The sequence below is a fragment of the Leuresthes tenuis genome, unplaced genomic scaffold (genome assembly GCF_036924035.1).
Source record: "Leuresthes tenuis unplaced genomic scaffold, fLeuTen1.0.hap1 SCAF_22, whole genome shotgun sequence".
Taxonomy (NCBI): Eukaryota; Metazoa; Chordata; class Actinopteri; order Atheriniformes; family Atherinopsidae; genus Leuresthes; species Leuresthes tenuis.
Window position 1 is genome coordinate 28,599,737 of NW_027325376.1, and position 17,409 is coordinate 28,617,145.

The following is a 17,409-nucleotide window of genomic DNA, read 5'->3' on the forward strand; positions in this document are numbered from 1 at the left end:
AGTCGAAATTGAAAAATCCATCTCCTAACTTTTGTGCGGATTGGTCCAAAGATACTATGTGCCAATTTTCATGAGATTTGGTCAAAATTTGTGACCTGTGAAAATTTTTTAAGGTTTTCAACAAAATCCAAGATGGCGGAAAATCTAGTCAGACGGAAAATGACGTCATAGGGTGCGTTGGACTCGTCATGATCCAAGGATTCCAACGATGCCTTGTTTTTGAAATTTGGATCAACGAGTCAAAAGTTATTTAGCTGAATGGGCTTCAAACTTTGACATGTTGGTGGCGCTAGAGAGTTTTGAATTTGGGCACGAAATTTGTTGAATTTGCTAATGGGAATGTGCTAAATAGATGTGCCAAATTTCACAACTTTTTACCATTGCGTTAATGGGGCTGCCATAGACTTCAATGGTGGCGGAAAGTAGAAGAATAATAATAAGAAAAGCTACTAAAACAATAGGGTTCTGCAGCTTCGCTGCTAGACCCCTAATAAGAAAAGCTACTAAAACAATAGGGTTCTGCAGCTTCGCTGCTAGACCCCTAATAATAATAATAGGAAAAGCTAGTAAAACAATAGGGTTCTGCAGCTTCGCTGCTAGACCCCTAAATATAGCTGCAAGCAGCGATACGGGGTCTAGCAGAACAGCAGGTAAGCCTGCGGCTGCTCAGGAAGGCATTATGAGTACACAGACCAAGTTTGGTGTTTGAGATGAACTCGTCTTCATCCAGGGATTCCAACGGTACCTCATTTGTCCAATTTGAACCAACGGCTCCAAAGTTATGAGCAAAATGCATGTTTGCTACTTATAGCGCCCCCTCTGGGTGGACGTTCACCAGACTTCTTGGGCCTCTTACAGACTTGATCATGAGTCTGTGTTAGAAGTTTGATGTCAAAAGAGCAAATGGTTGCTGAGATACGGCCTCACGTCCTGTTTGGCGCATCATCGCTGAATTTGATTGGTTGCTACGGGCAAACGGAAACGAAATAAAAAAATCAACATGATAGCTCTTGTGAGGCTTGGTCTGAAGATTCTATATCTCAAGTCCCGTGGAAAGCAGACAATCTGGGTGACCTGTAATGCGTTTTGAAGGTTTTTGATATAATTCAAAATGGCGGACAATCCAAGATGGCGCGCATGACGTCATGAGATTGATTGAACTCGGCTATATCCAGGGACTCCAACGGTACCTGATTTGTGATATTTGGACAAACAGGTGTAAAGTTATGAGCAAAAATGCATTTTTGCTAAATATAGCGCCACCTATAGGTCAAAGATCACTAAAATTCTTAGGCCTGTTAAGGATCGAGTTATGAGTCAGTGTCATAAGTTTGATGTCAAAAGACCAACCGGTTGCTGAGATATGGCCTCACGTCTTTTTTGGCATTGTCGCCGTTAACTTTGATTGGTTGTAATGGGTGAACAAAGTCGAAATTGAAAAATCCGCTTCGTATCCTTTGTGCGGATTCGTCCAAAGATACTGTGTGCCAATTTTCATGAGAATTGGTCAAAATTTGTGACCTGTGAAACTTTTTGAAGGTTTTCAACAAAATCCAAGATGGCGGAAAATCTAGTCAGACGGAAAATGACGTCATAGGGTGCGTTGGACTCGTCATGATCCAAGGATTCCAACGATGCCTTGTTTTTGAAATTTGGATCAACGAGTCAAAAGTTATTTAGCTAAATGGGCTTCAAACTTTGACATGTTGGTGGCGCTAGAGAGTTTAGAATTTGGGCACGAAATTTGTTGAATTTGCTAATGGGAATGTGCTAAATAGATGTGCCAAATTTCACAACTTTTTACCATTGCGTTAATGGGGCTGCCATAGACTTCAATTGCAGCGGAAAGTAGAAGAATAATAATAAGAAAAACAGCTAAAACAATAGGGTTCTGCAGCTTCGCTGCTAGACCCCTAAATATAGCTGCAAGCAGCGATGGCGGGGTCTAGCAGAACAGCAGGTAAGCCTGCGGCTGCTCAGGAAGGCATCATGAGTCCACACACCAAGTTTGGTGTTTGAGATGAACTCGTCTTCATCCAGGGATTCCAACGGTACCTCATTTGTCCAATTTGAACCAACGGCTCCAAAGTTATGAGCAAAATGCATGTTTGCTACTTATAGCGCCCCCTCTGGGTGGACGTTCATCAGACTTCTTGGGCCTCTTACAGACTTGATCATGAGTCTGTGTTAGAAGTTTGATGTCAAAAGAGCAAATGGTTGCTGAGATACGGCCTCACGTCCTGTTTGGCGCATCATCGCTGAATTTGATTGGCTGCTACGGGCAAACGATAACGAAATAAAAAAATCAACATGATAGCTCTTGTGAGGCTTGGTCTGAACATTCTATATGTCAAGTCCCGTGGAAAGCAGACAATCTGGGTGACCTGTAATGCGTTTTGAAGGTTTTTGATATAATTCAAAATGGCGGACAATCCAAGATGGCGCGCATGATGTCATGAGATTGATTGACCTCGGCTATATCCAGGGACTCCAAGGGTACTTGATTTGTGATATTTGGACAAACAGGTGTAAAGTTATGAGCAAAAATGCATTTTTGCTAAATATAGCGCCACCTATACGTCAAAGATCACTAAAATTCTTAGGCCTGTTAAGGATCGAGTTATGAGTCAGTGTCATAAGTTTGATGTCAAAAGACCAACCGGTTGCTGAGATATGGCCTCACGTCTTTTTTGGCGTTGTCGCCGTTAACTTTGATTGGTTGTAATGGGTGAACAAAGTCGAAATTGAAAAATCCGCTTCGTATCCTTTGTGCGGATTCGTCCAAAGATATTGTGTGCCAATTTTCATGAGAATTGGTCAAAATTTGTGACCTGTGAAACTTTTTGAAGGTTTTCAACAAAATCCAAGATGGCGGAAAATCTAGTTAGACGGAAAATGACGTCATAGGATGCGTTGGACTCGTCATGATCCAAGGATTCCAGCGATATAATGTTTTTGAAATTTGGATCAACGAGTCAAAAGTTATTTAGCTGAATGGGCTTCAAACTTTGACATGTTGGTGGCGCTAGAGAGTTTTGAATTTGGGCACGTAATTTGTTGAATTTGCTAATGGGAATGTGCTAAATAGATGTGCCAAATTTCACAACTTTTTACCATTGCGTTAATGGGGCTGCCATAGACTTCAATTGCAGCGGAAAGTAGAAGAATAATAATAATAATAAGAAAAACAGCTAAAACAATAGGGTTCTGCAGCTTCGCTGCTAGACCCCTAAATATAGCTGCAAGCAGCGATGGCGGGGTCTAGCAGAATAGCAGGTAAGCCTGCGGCCGCTCAGGAAGGCGTCATGAGTCCATAGACCAAGTTTGGTGTTTGAAATGAACTCGTCTTCATCCAGGGATTCCAACGGTACCTCATTTGTCCAATTTGAACCAACGGCTCCAATGTTATGAGCAAAATGCATCTTTGCTACTTATAGCGCCCCCTCTGGGCGGACGTTCACCAGACTTCTTGGGCCTCTTACAGACTTGATCATGAGTCTGTGTTAGAAGTTTGATGTCAAAAGAGCAAATGGTTGCTGAGATACGGCCTCACGTCCTGTTTGGCGCATCATCGCTGAATTTGATTGGCTGCTACGGGCAAACGGAAACGAAATAAAAAAATCAACATGATAGATCTTGTGAGGCTTGGTCTGAACATTCTGAATGTCAAGTCCCGTGGAAAGCAGACAATCTGGGTGACCTGTAATGCGTTTTGAAGGTTTTTGATATAATTCAAAATGGCGGACAATCCAAGATGGCGCGCATGACGTCATGAGATTTATTGACCTCGGCTATATCCAGGGACTCCAACGGTACCTGATTTGTGATATTTGGACAAACAGGTGTAAAGTTATGAGCAAAAATGCATTTTTGCTAAATATAGCGCCACCTATAGGTCAAAGATCACTAAAATTCTTAGGCCTGTTAAGGATCGAGGTATGAGTCAGTGTCATAAGTTTGATGTCAAAAGACCAACCGGTTGCTGAGATATGGCCTCACGTCCTTTTTGGCGTAGTCGCCGTTAACTTTGATTGGTTGTAATGGGTGAACAAAGTCGAAATTGAAAAATCCGCTTCGTATCCTTTGTGCGGATTCGTCCAAAGATACTGTGTGCCAATTTTCATGAGAATTGGTCAAAATTTGTGACCTGTGAAACTTTTTGAAGGTTTTCAACAAAATCCAAGATGGCGGAAAATCTAGTTAGACGGAAAATGACGTCATAGGGTGCGTTGGACTCGTCATGATCCAAGGATTCCAGCGATATGTTGTTTTTGAAATTTGGATCAACGAGTCAAAAGTTATTTAGCTGAACTGGCTTCAAACTTTGACATGTTGGTGGCGCTAGAGAGTTTTGAATTTGGGCACGAAATTTGTTGAATTTGCTAATGGGACTGTCCTAATTAGATGTGCCAAATTTCACAACTTTTTACCATTGCGTTAATGGGGCTGCCATAGACTTCAATTGCAGCGGAAAGTAGATCAATAATAAATATAGCTGCAAGCAGCGATGGCGGGGTCTAGCAGAACAGCAGGTAAGCCTGGGGCTGCTCAGGAGGGCATCATGAGTCCATAGACCAAGTTTGGTATTTCAGATGAACTCGTCTTCATCCAGGGATTCCAACGGTACCTCATTTGTCCAATTTGAACCAACGGCTCCAAAGCTATGAGCAAAATGCAGTTTTTCTACTTATAGCGCCCCCACTGGGTGGAAGTGCAACAGACTTCTTGGGCCTCTTAAAGACTTGGTCATGAGTCTGTGTTATAAGTTTGATGTCAAAAGATTAAATGGTTGCTGAGATATGGCCTCACGTCCTGTTTGGCGCGTCATTGCTGAGTTCGATTGGCTGCTACGGGCAAACGGAAGCGAATTTAAAGATTTTACATAATAGCTCTTGTGAGGCTTGGTCTGAAGATTTTATGTGTCAAGTCCCGTGGAAATCAGACAATCTGGGTGACCTGTAATGTGTTTTGAAGGTTTTTGATATAATTCAAGATGGCGGACAATCAAAGATGGCGCGAATGACGTCATAGGGTTGCTTGACCTCGGCTATATCCAGGGATTACAACAATACCTCATTTGTGAAATTTGGACAAACGGGTCCAAAGATATGACCAAAAATGCATTTTTGCTAAATATAGCGCCACCTATAGGTCAAAGGTCTCCAGAATTCTTGGGCCTCTTCAAGATCGAGTTATGAGCCTGTGTCATAAGTTTGATGTCAAAAGAATAAAATGTTGCTGAGATATGGCCTCACGTCCTTTTTGGCGTTGTCGCCGTTAACTTTGATTGGTTGTATGGGGTGAACAAAGTCGAAATTGAAAAATCCGCTTCGTATCCTTTGTGCGAATTCGTCCAAAGATACTGTGTGCCAATTTTCATGAGAATTGGTCAAAATTTGTGACCTGTGAAACTTTTTGAAGGTTTTCAACAAAATCCAAGATGGCGGAAAATCTAGTCAGACGGAAAATGACGTCATAGGGTGCGTTGGACTCGTCATCATCCAAGGATTCCAACGATGCCTTGTTTTTGAAATTTGGATTAACGAGTCAAAAGTTATTTAGCTAAATGGGCTTCAAACTTTGACATGTTGGTGGCGCTAGAGAGTTTAGAATTTGGGCACGAAATTTGTTGAATTTGCTAATGGGAATGTGCTAAATAGATGTGCCAAATTTCACAACTTTTTACCATTGCGTTAATGGGGCTGCCATAGACTTCAATTGCAGCGGAAAGTAGAAGAATAATAAATATAGCTGCAAGCAGCGATACGGGGTCTAGCAGAACAGCAGGTAAGCCTGCGGCTGCTCAGGAAGGCATCATGAGTCCATAGACCAAGTTTGGTGTTTGAAATGAACTCGTCTTCCTCCAGGGATTCCAACGGTACCTCATTTGTCCAATTTGAACCAACGGCTCCAAAGCTATGAGCAAAATGCAGGTTTTCTACTTATAGCGCCCCCACTGGGTGGACGTTCACCAGACTTCTTGGGCCTCTTAAAGACTTGGTCATGAGTCTGTGTTAGAAGTTTGATGTCAAAAGAGCAAATGGTTGCTGAGATATGGCCTCACGTCCTGTTTGGCGCGTCATCTCTGAGTTTGATTGGCTGCTACGGGCAAAGGGAAACAAAATAAAAAATTCCTCATGATAGCTCTTGTGAGGCTTGGTCTGAACATTCTATATGTCAAGTCCCGTGGAAATCAGACAATCTGGGTGACCTGTAATGCGTTTTGAATGTTTTTGATATAATTCAAAATGGCAGACAATTAAAGATGGCGCACATGACGTCATAGTATTGGTTGACCTCGGATATATTCAGGGATTACAACGGTACATCATATGTGAAATTTGGACAAACGGGTCCAAAGTTATGAGCAAAAATGCATTTTTGCTAAATATAGCGCCCCCTATGGGTCAAAGATCACTATAATTCTTGGGACTGTTTGGGATTGAGTTATGAATATGTGTTATAAGTTTGATGTCAAAAGATTAAACGTTTGCTGAGATATGGCCTCACGTCCTTTTTGGCGTAGTCGCCGCCAACTTTGAATTGATGTAGCTAAATAACAAAGTCGAAATTGAAAAATCCATCTCCTAACTTTTGTGCGGATTGGTCCAAAGATACTATGTGCCAATTTTCATGAGATTTGGTCAAAATGTCTGACCTGTGAAAATTTTTTAAGGTTTTCAACAAAATCCAAGATGGCGGAAAATCTAGTCAGACGGAAAATGACGTCATAGGGTGCGTTGGACTCGTCATAATCCAAGGATTCCAACGATGCCTTGTTTTTGAAATTTGGATCAACGAGTCAAAAGTTATTTAGCTGAATGAGCTTGAAACTTTGACATGTTGGTGGCGCTAGAGAGTTTTGAATTTGGGCACGAAATTTGTTGAATTTGCTAATGGGAATGTGCTAAATAGATGTGCCAAATTTCACAACTTTTTACCATTGCGTTAATGGGGCTGCCATAGACTTCAATGGTGGCGGAAAGTAGAAGAATAATAATAAGAAAAACTACTAAAACAATAGGGTTCTGCAGCTTCGCTGCTAGACCCCTAATAAGAAAAGCTAGTAAAACAATAGGGTTCTGCAGCTTCGCTGCTAGACCCCTAAATATAGCTGCAAGCAGCGATGGCGGGGTCTAGCAGAACAGCAGGTAAGCCTGCGGCTGCTCAGGAGGGCATCATGAGTCCATAGACCAAGTTTGGTATTTCAGATGAACTCGTCTTCATCCAGGGATTCCAACGGTACCTCATTTGTCCAATTTGAACCAACGGCTCCAAAGCTATGAGCAAAATGCAGTTTTTCTACTTATAGCGCCCCCACTGGGTGGAAGTGCACCAGACTTCTTGAGCTTAATACAGACTTGGTCATGAGTCTGTATTAGAAGTTTGATGTCAAAAGATTAAATGGTTGCTGAGATATAGCCTCACGTCTTGTTTGGCGCGTCATCGCTGAGTTTGATTGGCTGCTACGGGCAAACGGAAACGAAATAAAAAATTCCACATGATAGCTCTTGTGAGGCTTGGTCTGACCATTTTATGTGTCAAGTCCCGTGGAAATCAGACAATCTGGGTGACCTGTAATGTGTTTTGAAGGTTTTTGATATAATTCAAAATGGCGGTATATCCAAGATGGCGCGAATGACGTCATAGTATTGGTTGACCTCGGATAAATTCAGGAATTACAACGGTACATCATTTGTGAAATTTGGACAAACGGGTCCAAAGATATGAGCAAAAATGCATTTTTGTTAAATATAGCGCCACCTATAGGTCAAAGATAGCCACAATTCTTGGGCCTGTTAAGGATCCAGTTATGAGTCTGTGATATAAGTTTGATGTCAATAGACCAACCGGTTGCTGAGATATGACCTCACGTCCTTTTTGGCGTAGTCGCTGCCAACTTTGATTGGTTATTGTGGGTGAACAAAGTCGAAATTGAAAAATCCGCTTCCTAACTTTTGTGCGGATTCGTCCAAAGATAGTCTGTGCTAATTTTCATGAGAATCGGTCAAAATTTGTGAACGAAGAATCCTTTTGAAGGTTTTCAACAAAATCCAAGATGGCGGAAAATCTAGTCAGACGGAAAATGACGTCATAGGGTGTGTTGGAATCGTCATGATCCAAGGATTCCAACGATACCTTGTTTTTGAAATTTGGACCAACGAGTCAAAAGTTATTTAGCTGAATGGGCTTCAAACTTTGACATGTTGGTGGCGCTAGAGAGTTTTGAATTTGGGCAGGAAATTTGTTGAATTTGCTAATGGGACTGTCCTAATTAGATGTGCCAAATTTCACAACTTTTTACCATTGCGTTAATGGGGCTGCCATAGACTTCAATGGTGGCGGAAAGTAGAAGAATAATAATAAATATAGCTGCAAGCAGCGATGGCGGGGTCTAGCAGAACAGCAGGCAAGCCTGCGGCTGCTCAGGAGGACATCATGAGTCCATACACCAAGTTTGGTGTTTGAGATGAACTCGTCTTCATCCAGGGATTCTGACGGTATCTCATTTGTCCAATTTGAACCAAAGGCTCCAAAGCTATGAGCAAAATGCAGTTTTTGTACTTATAGCGCCCCCACTGGGTGGAAGTGCACCAGACTTCTTGGGCTTCATACAGATTTGGTCATGAGTCTGTGTTAGAAGTTTGATGTCAAAAGATTAAATGGTTGCTGAGATATGGCCTCACGTCCTGTTTGGCGCGTCATCGCTGAATTTGATTGGTTGCTACGGGCAAACGGAAGTGAATATAAAAATTTCACATGATAGCTCTTGTAAGGCTTGTTCTGAAGATTCTATATGTCAAGTTCCGTGGAAATCAGACAATCTGGGTGACCTGTAATGCGTTTTGAAGGTTTTTGATATAATTCAAAATGGCGGACAATCCAAGATGGCGCGAATGACGTCATAGAAATCGTTTACCTCCGCTATATCTACGGATTACAACGGTACCTCATTTGTGAAATTTGGACCAAGGGGTCAAAAGTTATGAGCAAAAATGCATTTTTGGTAAATACAGCGCCACCTATAGGTCAAAGGTTTCCAAAATTGTTGGGCCTTTTCAAGATCGAGTTATGAATATGTGTTATGAGTTTGATGTCAAAAGATTAAACTGTTGCTGAGATATGGCCTCACGTCCTTTTTGGCGTAGTCGCCGCCAACTTTGATTGGTTATTGTGGGTGAACAAAGTTGAAATTGAAAAATCCGCTTCCTAACTTTTGTGCGGATTCGTCCAAAGATAGTCTGTGCCAATTTTCATGAGAATCGGTTAAAATGTGTGAACGAAGAATCCTTTTGAAGGTTTTCAACAAAATCCAAGATGGCGGAAAATCTAGTCAGACGGAAAATGACGTCATAGGGTGCGTTGGGCTCGTCATGATCCAAGGATTCCAACGATGCCTTGTTTTTGAAATTTGGATCAACGAGTCAAAAGTTATTTAGCTGAATGGGCTTCAAACTTTGACATGTTGGTGGCGCTAGAGAGTTTTGAGTTTGGGCACCAAATTTGTTGAATTTGCTAATGGGATTGTCCTAAAGATATGGGCCAAATTTCACAACTTTTTACCATTGCGTTAATGGGGCTGCCATAGACTTCAATGGTGGCGGAAAGTAGAAGAATAATAAGAAAAGCTACTAAAACAATAGGGTTCTGCAGCTTCGCTGCTAGACCCCTAAATATAGCTGCAAGCAGCGATGGCGGGGTCTAGCAGAACAGCATGTAAGCCTGCGGCTGCTCAGGAAGGCATCATGAGTTCATAGACCAAGTTTGGTGTTTGAGATGAACTCGTCTTCATCCAGGGATTCCAACGGTACCTCATTTGTCCAATTTGAACCAACGGCTCCAAAGCTATGAGCAAAATGCAGTTTGTCTACTTATAGCGCCTCCACTGGGTGGAAGTGCAACAGACTTCTTGGGCCTCTTAAAGACTTGGTCATGAGTCTGTGTTAGAAGTTTGATGTCAAAAGATCAAATGGTTGCTGAGATATGGCCTCACGTCCTGTTTGGCGCGTCATTGCTGAGTTTGATTTGCTGCTACGGGCAAACGGAAGTGAATATAAAAATTTCACATGATAGCTCTTGTGGGGCATGGTCTGAAGATTCTATATGTCAAGTCCCGTGGAGATCAGACAATCTGGGTGACCTGTAATGCGTTTTGAAGGTTTTTGACATAATTCAAAATGGCGGACAATCCAAGATGGCGCGAATGACGTCATAGGATTCGTTGACCTCGGCTATATCCACGGATTACAACGGTATGTCATTTGTGAAATTTGGACAAACGGGTCCAAAGATATGAGCAAAAATGCATTTTTTCTAAATATAGCGCCACCTATAGGTCAAAGATCACTAAAATTCTTGGGCCTCTTCAAAATCGAGTTATGAATATGTGTTATGAGTTTGATGTCAAAAGATTAAACTGTTGCTGAGATATGGCCTCACGTCCTTTTTGGCGTAGTCGCCATCAACTTTGATTGGATATACTGGTTGAACAAAGTCAAATTTGAAGTAAAAAACGAGCAACTTTTGTGCGGATTGGTCTAAAGATACTCTGTGCCAATTTTCATGAGAATTGGTCAAAATTTGTGACCTGTGAAAATTTTTTAAGGTTTTCAACAAAATCCAAGATGGCGGAAAATCTAGTCAGACGGAAAATGACGTCATAGGGTGCGTTGGAATCGTCATGATCCAAGGATTCCAACGATGCCTTGTTTTTTAAATTTGGATCAACGAGTCAAAAGTTATTTAGCTGAATGGGCTTCAAACTTTGACCCGTTGGTGGCGCTAGAGAGTTTTGAATTTGGGCACGAAATTTGTTGAATTTGCTAATGGGAATGTGCTAAATAGATGTGCCAAATTTCACAACTTTTTACCATTGCGTTAATGGGGCTGCCATAGACTTCAATTGCAGCGGAAAGTAGATCAATAATAAATATAGCTGCAAGCAGCGATGGCGGGGTCTAGCAGAATAGCAGGTAAGCCTGCGGCTGCTCAGGAAGGCATCATGAGTCCATAGACCAAGTTTGGTGTTTGAAATGAACTCGTCTTCATCCAGGGATTCCAACGGTACCTCATTTGTCCAATTTGAACAGACGGCTCCAAAGCTATGAGCAAAATGCAGTTTGTCTATATATAGCGCCCCCACTGTGTGGAAGTGCACCAGACTTCTTGGGCCTCTTAAAGGCTTGGTCATGAGTCTGTGTTAGAAGTTTGATGTCAAAAGATTAAATGGTTGCTGAGATATGGCCTCACGTCGTGTTTGGCGCGTCATCGCTGAGTTTCATTGGCTGCTACGGGCAAAGGGAAACGAAATAAAAAATTCCACATGATAGCTCTTGTGAGGCTTGGTCTGAACATTCTATGTGTCAAGTCCCGTGGAAATCAGACAATCTTGGTGACCTGTAATGTGTTTTGAAGGTTTTTGATATAATTCAAGATGGCGGACAATCAAACATGGCGCGAATGACGTCATAGGGTTGGTTGACCTCGAATATATCCAGGGATTACAATGGTACCTCATATGTGAAATTTGGACAAACGGGTCCAAGGATATTCTCAAAAATACATTTTTGCTAAATATGGCGCCACCTATAGGTCAAAGGTCTCCAAAATTCTTGGGCCTCTTCAAAATCGAGTTATGAATATCTGTTATGAGTTTGATGTCAAAAGATTAAACTGTTGCTGAGATATGGCCTCACGTCTTTTTTTGGCGTAGTCGCCATCAAATTTGATTGGATATACTGGTTGCACAAAGTCAAATTTGAAGTAAAAAAAGAGCAACTTTTGTGCGGATTGGTCTAAAGATACTCTGTGCCAATTTTCATGAGAATTGGCCAAAATTTGTGACCTGTGAAACTTTTTTAAGGTTTTCAACAAAATCCAAGATGGCGGAAAATCTAGTCAGACGGAAAATGACGTCATAAGGTGCGTTGGAATCGTCATGATCCAAGGATTCCAAGGATGCCTTGTTTTTGAAATTTGGATCAACGAGTCAAAAGTTATTTAGCTGAATGGGCTTCAAACTTTGACATGTTGGTGGCGCTAGAGAGTTTTGAATTTGGGCACGAAATTTGTTGAATTTGCTAATGGGACTGTCCTAATTAGATGTGCCAAATTTCACAACTTTTTACCATTGCGTTAATGGGGCTGCCATAGACTTCAATTGCAGCGGAAAGTAGAAGAATAATAATAATAATAATAATAATAAGAAAAACTACTAAAACAATAGGGTTCTGCAGCTTCGCTGCTAGACCCCTAAATATAGCTGCAAGCAGCGATGGCGGGGTCTAGCAGAACAGCAGGTAAGCCTGCGGCTGCTCAGGAAGGCATCATGAGTCCATAGACCAAGTTTGGTGTTTGAGATGAACTCGTCTTCATCCAGGGATTCCAACGGTACCTCATTTGTCCAATTTGAACCAACGGCTCCAAAGCTATGAACAAAATGCAATTTTGCCACTTATAGCGCCCCCTCTGGGTGGAAGTTCACCAGACTTCTTGGGCCTCTTACAGACTTGGTCATGAGTCTGGGTTATAAGTTTGATGTCAAAAGATTAAATGGTTGCTGAGATATGTCCTCACGTCCTATTTGGCGTGTCAGCGCTGAGTTTGATTGACTGCTACTGGCAAACGGAATCGAATTTAAAGATTCCAGGTGAAAGTTCTTGTGAGGCTTATTCTGAAGATTCTATGTGTCAAGTCCCGTGGAGATCAGACAATCTGGGTGACCTGTAATGCGTTTTGAAGGTTTTTGACATAATTCAAAATGGCGGACAATCCAAGATGGCGCGAATGACGTCATAGGATTCGTTGACCTCGGCTATATCTACGGATTACAACGGTATGTCATTTGTGAAATTTGGACAAACGGGTCCAAAGATATGAGCAAAAATGCATTTTTTCTAAATATAGCGCCACCTATAGGTCAAAGATCACTAAAATTCTTGGGCCTCTTCAAAATCGAGTTATGAATATGTGTTATGAGTTTGATGTCAAAAGATTAAACTGTTGCTGAGATATGGCCTCACGTCCTTTTTGGCGTAGTCGCCATCAACTTTGATTGGATATACTGGTTGAACAAAGTCAAATTTGAAGTAAAAAACGAGCAACTTTTGTGCGGATTGGTCTAAAGATACTCTGTGCCAATTTTCATGAGAATTGGTCAAAATTTGTGACCTGTGAAAATTTTTTAAGGTTTTCAACAAAATCCAAGATGGCGGAAAATCTAGTCAGACGGAAAATGACGTCATAGGGTGCGTTGGAATCGTCATGATCCAAGGATTCCAACGATGCCTTGTTTTTTAAATTTGGATCAACGAGTCAAAAGTTATTTAGCTGAATGGGCTTCAAACTTTGACCCGTTGGTGGCGCTAGAGAGTTTTGAATTTGGGCACGAAATTTGTTGAATTTGCTAATGGGAATGTGCTAAATAGATGTGCCAAATTTCACAACTTTTTACCATTGCGTTAATGGGGCTGCCATAGACTTCAATTGCAGCGGAAAGTAGATCAATAATAATAATAGGAAAAACTACTAAAACAATAGGGTTCTGCAGCTTCGCTGCTAGACCCCTAATAATAGGAAAAACTACTAAAACAATAGGGTTCTGCAGCTTCGCTGCTAGACCCCTAATAAATATAGCTGCAAGCAGCGATGGCGGGGTCTAGCAGAATAGCAGGTAAGCCTGCGGCTGCTCAGGAAGGCGTCATGAGTCCATAGACCAAGTTTGGTGTTTGAAATGAACTCGTCTTCATCCAGGGATTCCAACGGTACCTCATTTGTCCAATTTGAACCAACGGCTCCAAAGCTATGAGCAAAATGCAGTTTTTCTACTTATAGCGCCCCCACTGGGTGGAAGTGCACCGAACTTCTTGGGCTTCTTACAGACCTGATCATGAGTCTGTGTTAGAAGTTTGATGTCAAAAGAGCAAATGGTTGCTGAGATATGGCCTCACGTCCTGTTTGGCGCGTCATTGCTAAGTTTGATTGGCTGCTACGGGCAAAGGGAAACGAAATAAAAAAATCCACATAATACCTCTTGTGAGGCTTGGTCTGAAGATTCTATATGTCAAGTCCCGTGGAGATCAGACAATCTGGGTGACCTGTAATGCGTTTTGAAGGTTTTTGACATAATTCAAAATGGCGGACAATCCAAGATGGCGCGATGACGTCATAGGATTCGTTGACCTCGGCTATATCCACGGATTACAACGGTACCTCATTTGTGAAATTTGGACAAACGGGTCCAAAGATATGAGCAAAAATGCATTTATTCTAAATATAGCGCCACCTATAGGTCAAAGGTCTCCAAAATTCTTGGGCCTCTTCAAAATCGAGTTATGAATATGTGTTATGAGTTTGATGTCAAAAGATTAAACTGTTGCTGAGATATGTCCTCACGTCCTTTTTGGCGTAGTCGCCATCAACTTTGATTGGATGTACTGGTTGAACAAAGTCAAATTTGAAGTAAAAAACGAGCAACTTTTGTGCGGATTGGTCTAAAGATACTCTGTGCCAATTTTCATGAGAATTGGTCAAAATTTGTGACCTGTGAAAATTTTTTAAGGTTTTCAACAAAATCCAAGATGGCGGAAAATCTAGTTAGACGGAAAATGACGTCATAGGGTGCGTTGGACTCGTCATGATCCAAGGATTCCAACGATGCCTTGTTTTTGAAATTTGGATCAACGAGTCAAAAGTTAATTAGCTGAATGGGCTTCAAATTTTGACCCATTGGTGGCGCTAGAGAGTTTTGAATTTGGGCACGAAATTTGTTGAATTTGCTAATGGGAATGTGCTAAATAGATGTGCCAAATTTCACAACTTTTTACCATTGCGTTAATGGGGCTGCCATAGACTTCAATTGCAGCGGAAAGTAGAAGAATAATAATAAGAAAAACTACTAAAACAATAGGGTTCTGCAGCTTCGCTGCTAGACCCCTAATAATAATAATAATAAGAAAAACTACTAAAACAATAGGGTTCTGCAGCTTCGCTGCTAGACCCCTAAATATAGCTGCAAGCAGCGATGGCGGGGTCTAGCAGAACAGCAGGTAAGCCTGCGGCTGCTCAGGAAGGCATCATGAGTCCATAGACCAAGTTTGGTGTTTGAAATGAACTCGTCTTCATCCAGGGATTCCAACGGTACCTCATTTGTCCAATTTGAACCAACGGCTCCAAAGCTATGAGTAAAATGCAGTTTTTCTACTTATAGCGCCCCCACTGGGTGGACGTTCACCAGACTTCTTGGGCCTCTTAAAGACTTGGTCATGAGTCTGTGTTATAAGTTTGATGTCAAAAGATTAAATGGTTGCTGAGATATGGCCTCACGTCCTGTTTGGCGCGTCATTGCTGAGTTTGATTGGCTGCTACGGGCAAACGGAAGCGAATTTAAAAATTTCACATAATAGCTCTTGTGAGGCTTGGTCTGAAGATATTATGTTTCAAGTCCCGTGGAAATCAGACAATCTGGGTGACCTGTAATGCGTTTTGGAGGTTTTTAACATAATTCAAAATGGCGGACAATCCGAGATGGCGCGAATGACGTCATAGGATTCGTTGACCTCGGCTATATCCACGGATTACAACGGTACCTCATTTGTGAAATTTGGACAAACGGGTCAAAGGTTATGAGGAAAAATGCATTTTTGCTAAATATAGCGCCACCTATAGGTCAAAGTTCTCCAAAATTCTTGGGCCTCTTCAAGATCGAGTTATGAATATGTATTATGAGTTTGATGTCAAAAGATTAACCGGTTACTGAGATATGGTCTCACGTGCTTTTTGGCGTAGTCGCCGTCAAATTTGATTGGATGTACTGGGTGAACAAAGTCGAATTTGAAGTGAAAAACGAGCAACTTTTGTGCGGATTGGTCCAAAGATAATCTGTGCCAATTTTCATGAGAATTGGTCAAAATTTGTGACCTGTGAAAATTTTTTAAGGTTTTCAACAAAATCCAAGATGGCGGAAAATCTAGTTAGACGGAAAATGACGTCATAGGGTGCGTTGGAATCGTCATGATCCAAGGATTCCAACGATACCTTGTTTTTGAAATTTGGATCAACGAGTCAAAAGTTATTTAGATGAATGGGCTTCAAACTTTGACATGTTGGTGGCGCTAGAGAGTTTTGAATTTGGGCACGAAATTTGTTGAATTTGCTAATGGGACTGTCCTAATTAGATGTGCCAAATTTCAAAACTTTTTACCATTGCGTTAATGGGGCTGCCATAGACTTCAATTGCAGCGGAAAGTAGAAGAATAATAAATATAGCTGCAAGCAGCGATGGCGGGGTCTAGCAGAACGGCAGGCAAACCTGCGGCTGCTCAGGAAGGCGTCATGAGTCCATAGACCAAGTTTGGTGTTTGAAATGAACTCGTCTTCATCCAGGGATTATTACAAATGTAAAAATGTGTTTAACGTGCTGTTTTTATGTGCACATGTATGTTCGCAGGGATAAACGTAACTATTTTGAAGGGCCATCACAGAATTAAGAGTTTTATTTTGAAGAGGTAGACCGCGTCACTCAGGGAAACTGGGCCTGCCTGCCATTCGTCTCGAGAGCTTCGATACAGGTAAGACGTGTGGCTTGATTGTTGCTAAGCTAGTGATTGCAAATGATGTTCGTGTATTTGATCTCATTGTGTTAGTTATACTGTTCCTGAGAAAGCTAAAAGTAATATGACGATATAAATCAAGGCAGAGTTTGTCCGTTACTTTTTGAAGTCTGTGCGATAGCAATTAACGTGGCGTATGTTGGTTCGTGAAAGGTAAGATGGCCGACGCGGCCTTGCAATTATGATGTTGGCAAATGTTGTTTGCGGTGTTTTGCTAAGCGAGTGATTGCAAATGATGTGTGTGTATTTTATCACTGTGTTAGTTATACTGTTCATGAGAAAGTCAAAAGTAATATGATATAAAACGAGGCAGAGTTTGTCCGTTTCTTTTGTCGTTTGTGCGATAGCAGTTTTGCAACACATGCTTGGGAATGTGCTCCAAAGAAGCTTTTAGCACTAAGAGCTTCTTAGCTAATCTGGGAAACGTGGCCTCTGTTGGTTCGTGAAAAGTAAAATGGCCGAGACGGCCTTGCAATTATGATGTTGGCAAATGGTGTTTGCATTGTTTCACCGCGTTAGTCAAGATGATCTGCTGGCAGATAGTACGCGTTCATAATTAACTGGTAAAAGGCACGTCTGATATGTTGTCTGACAGCGCTAAGAGCTTATTAGCTAATCTGGGAAACGTGGCCTATGTTGCTTCGTGAAAAGTAAAATGGCCGACGAAACGTGGCCTCTCTTGGTTTGTGAAAAGTAAAATGGCCGACGCGGCCGTGCAATTATGAGGTTGGCAAATGGTATTTGCGGTGTTTCACCGCGTTAGTCAAGATGATCTGCTGGCAGATAGTACGCGTTCATA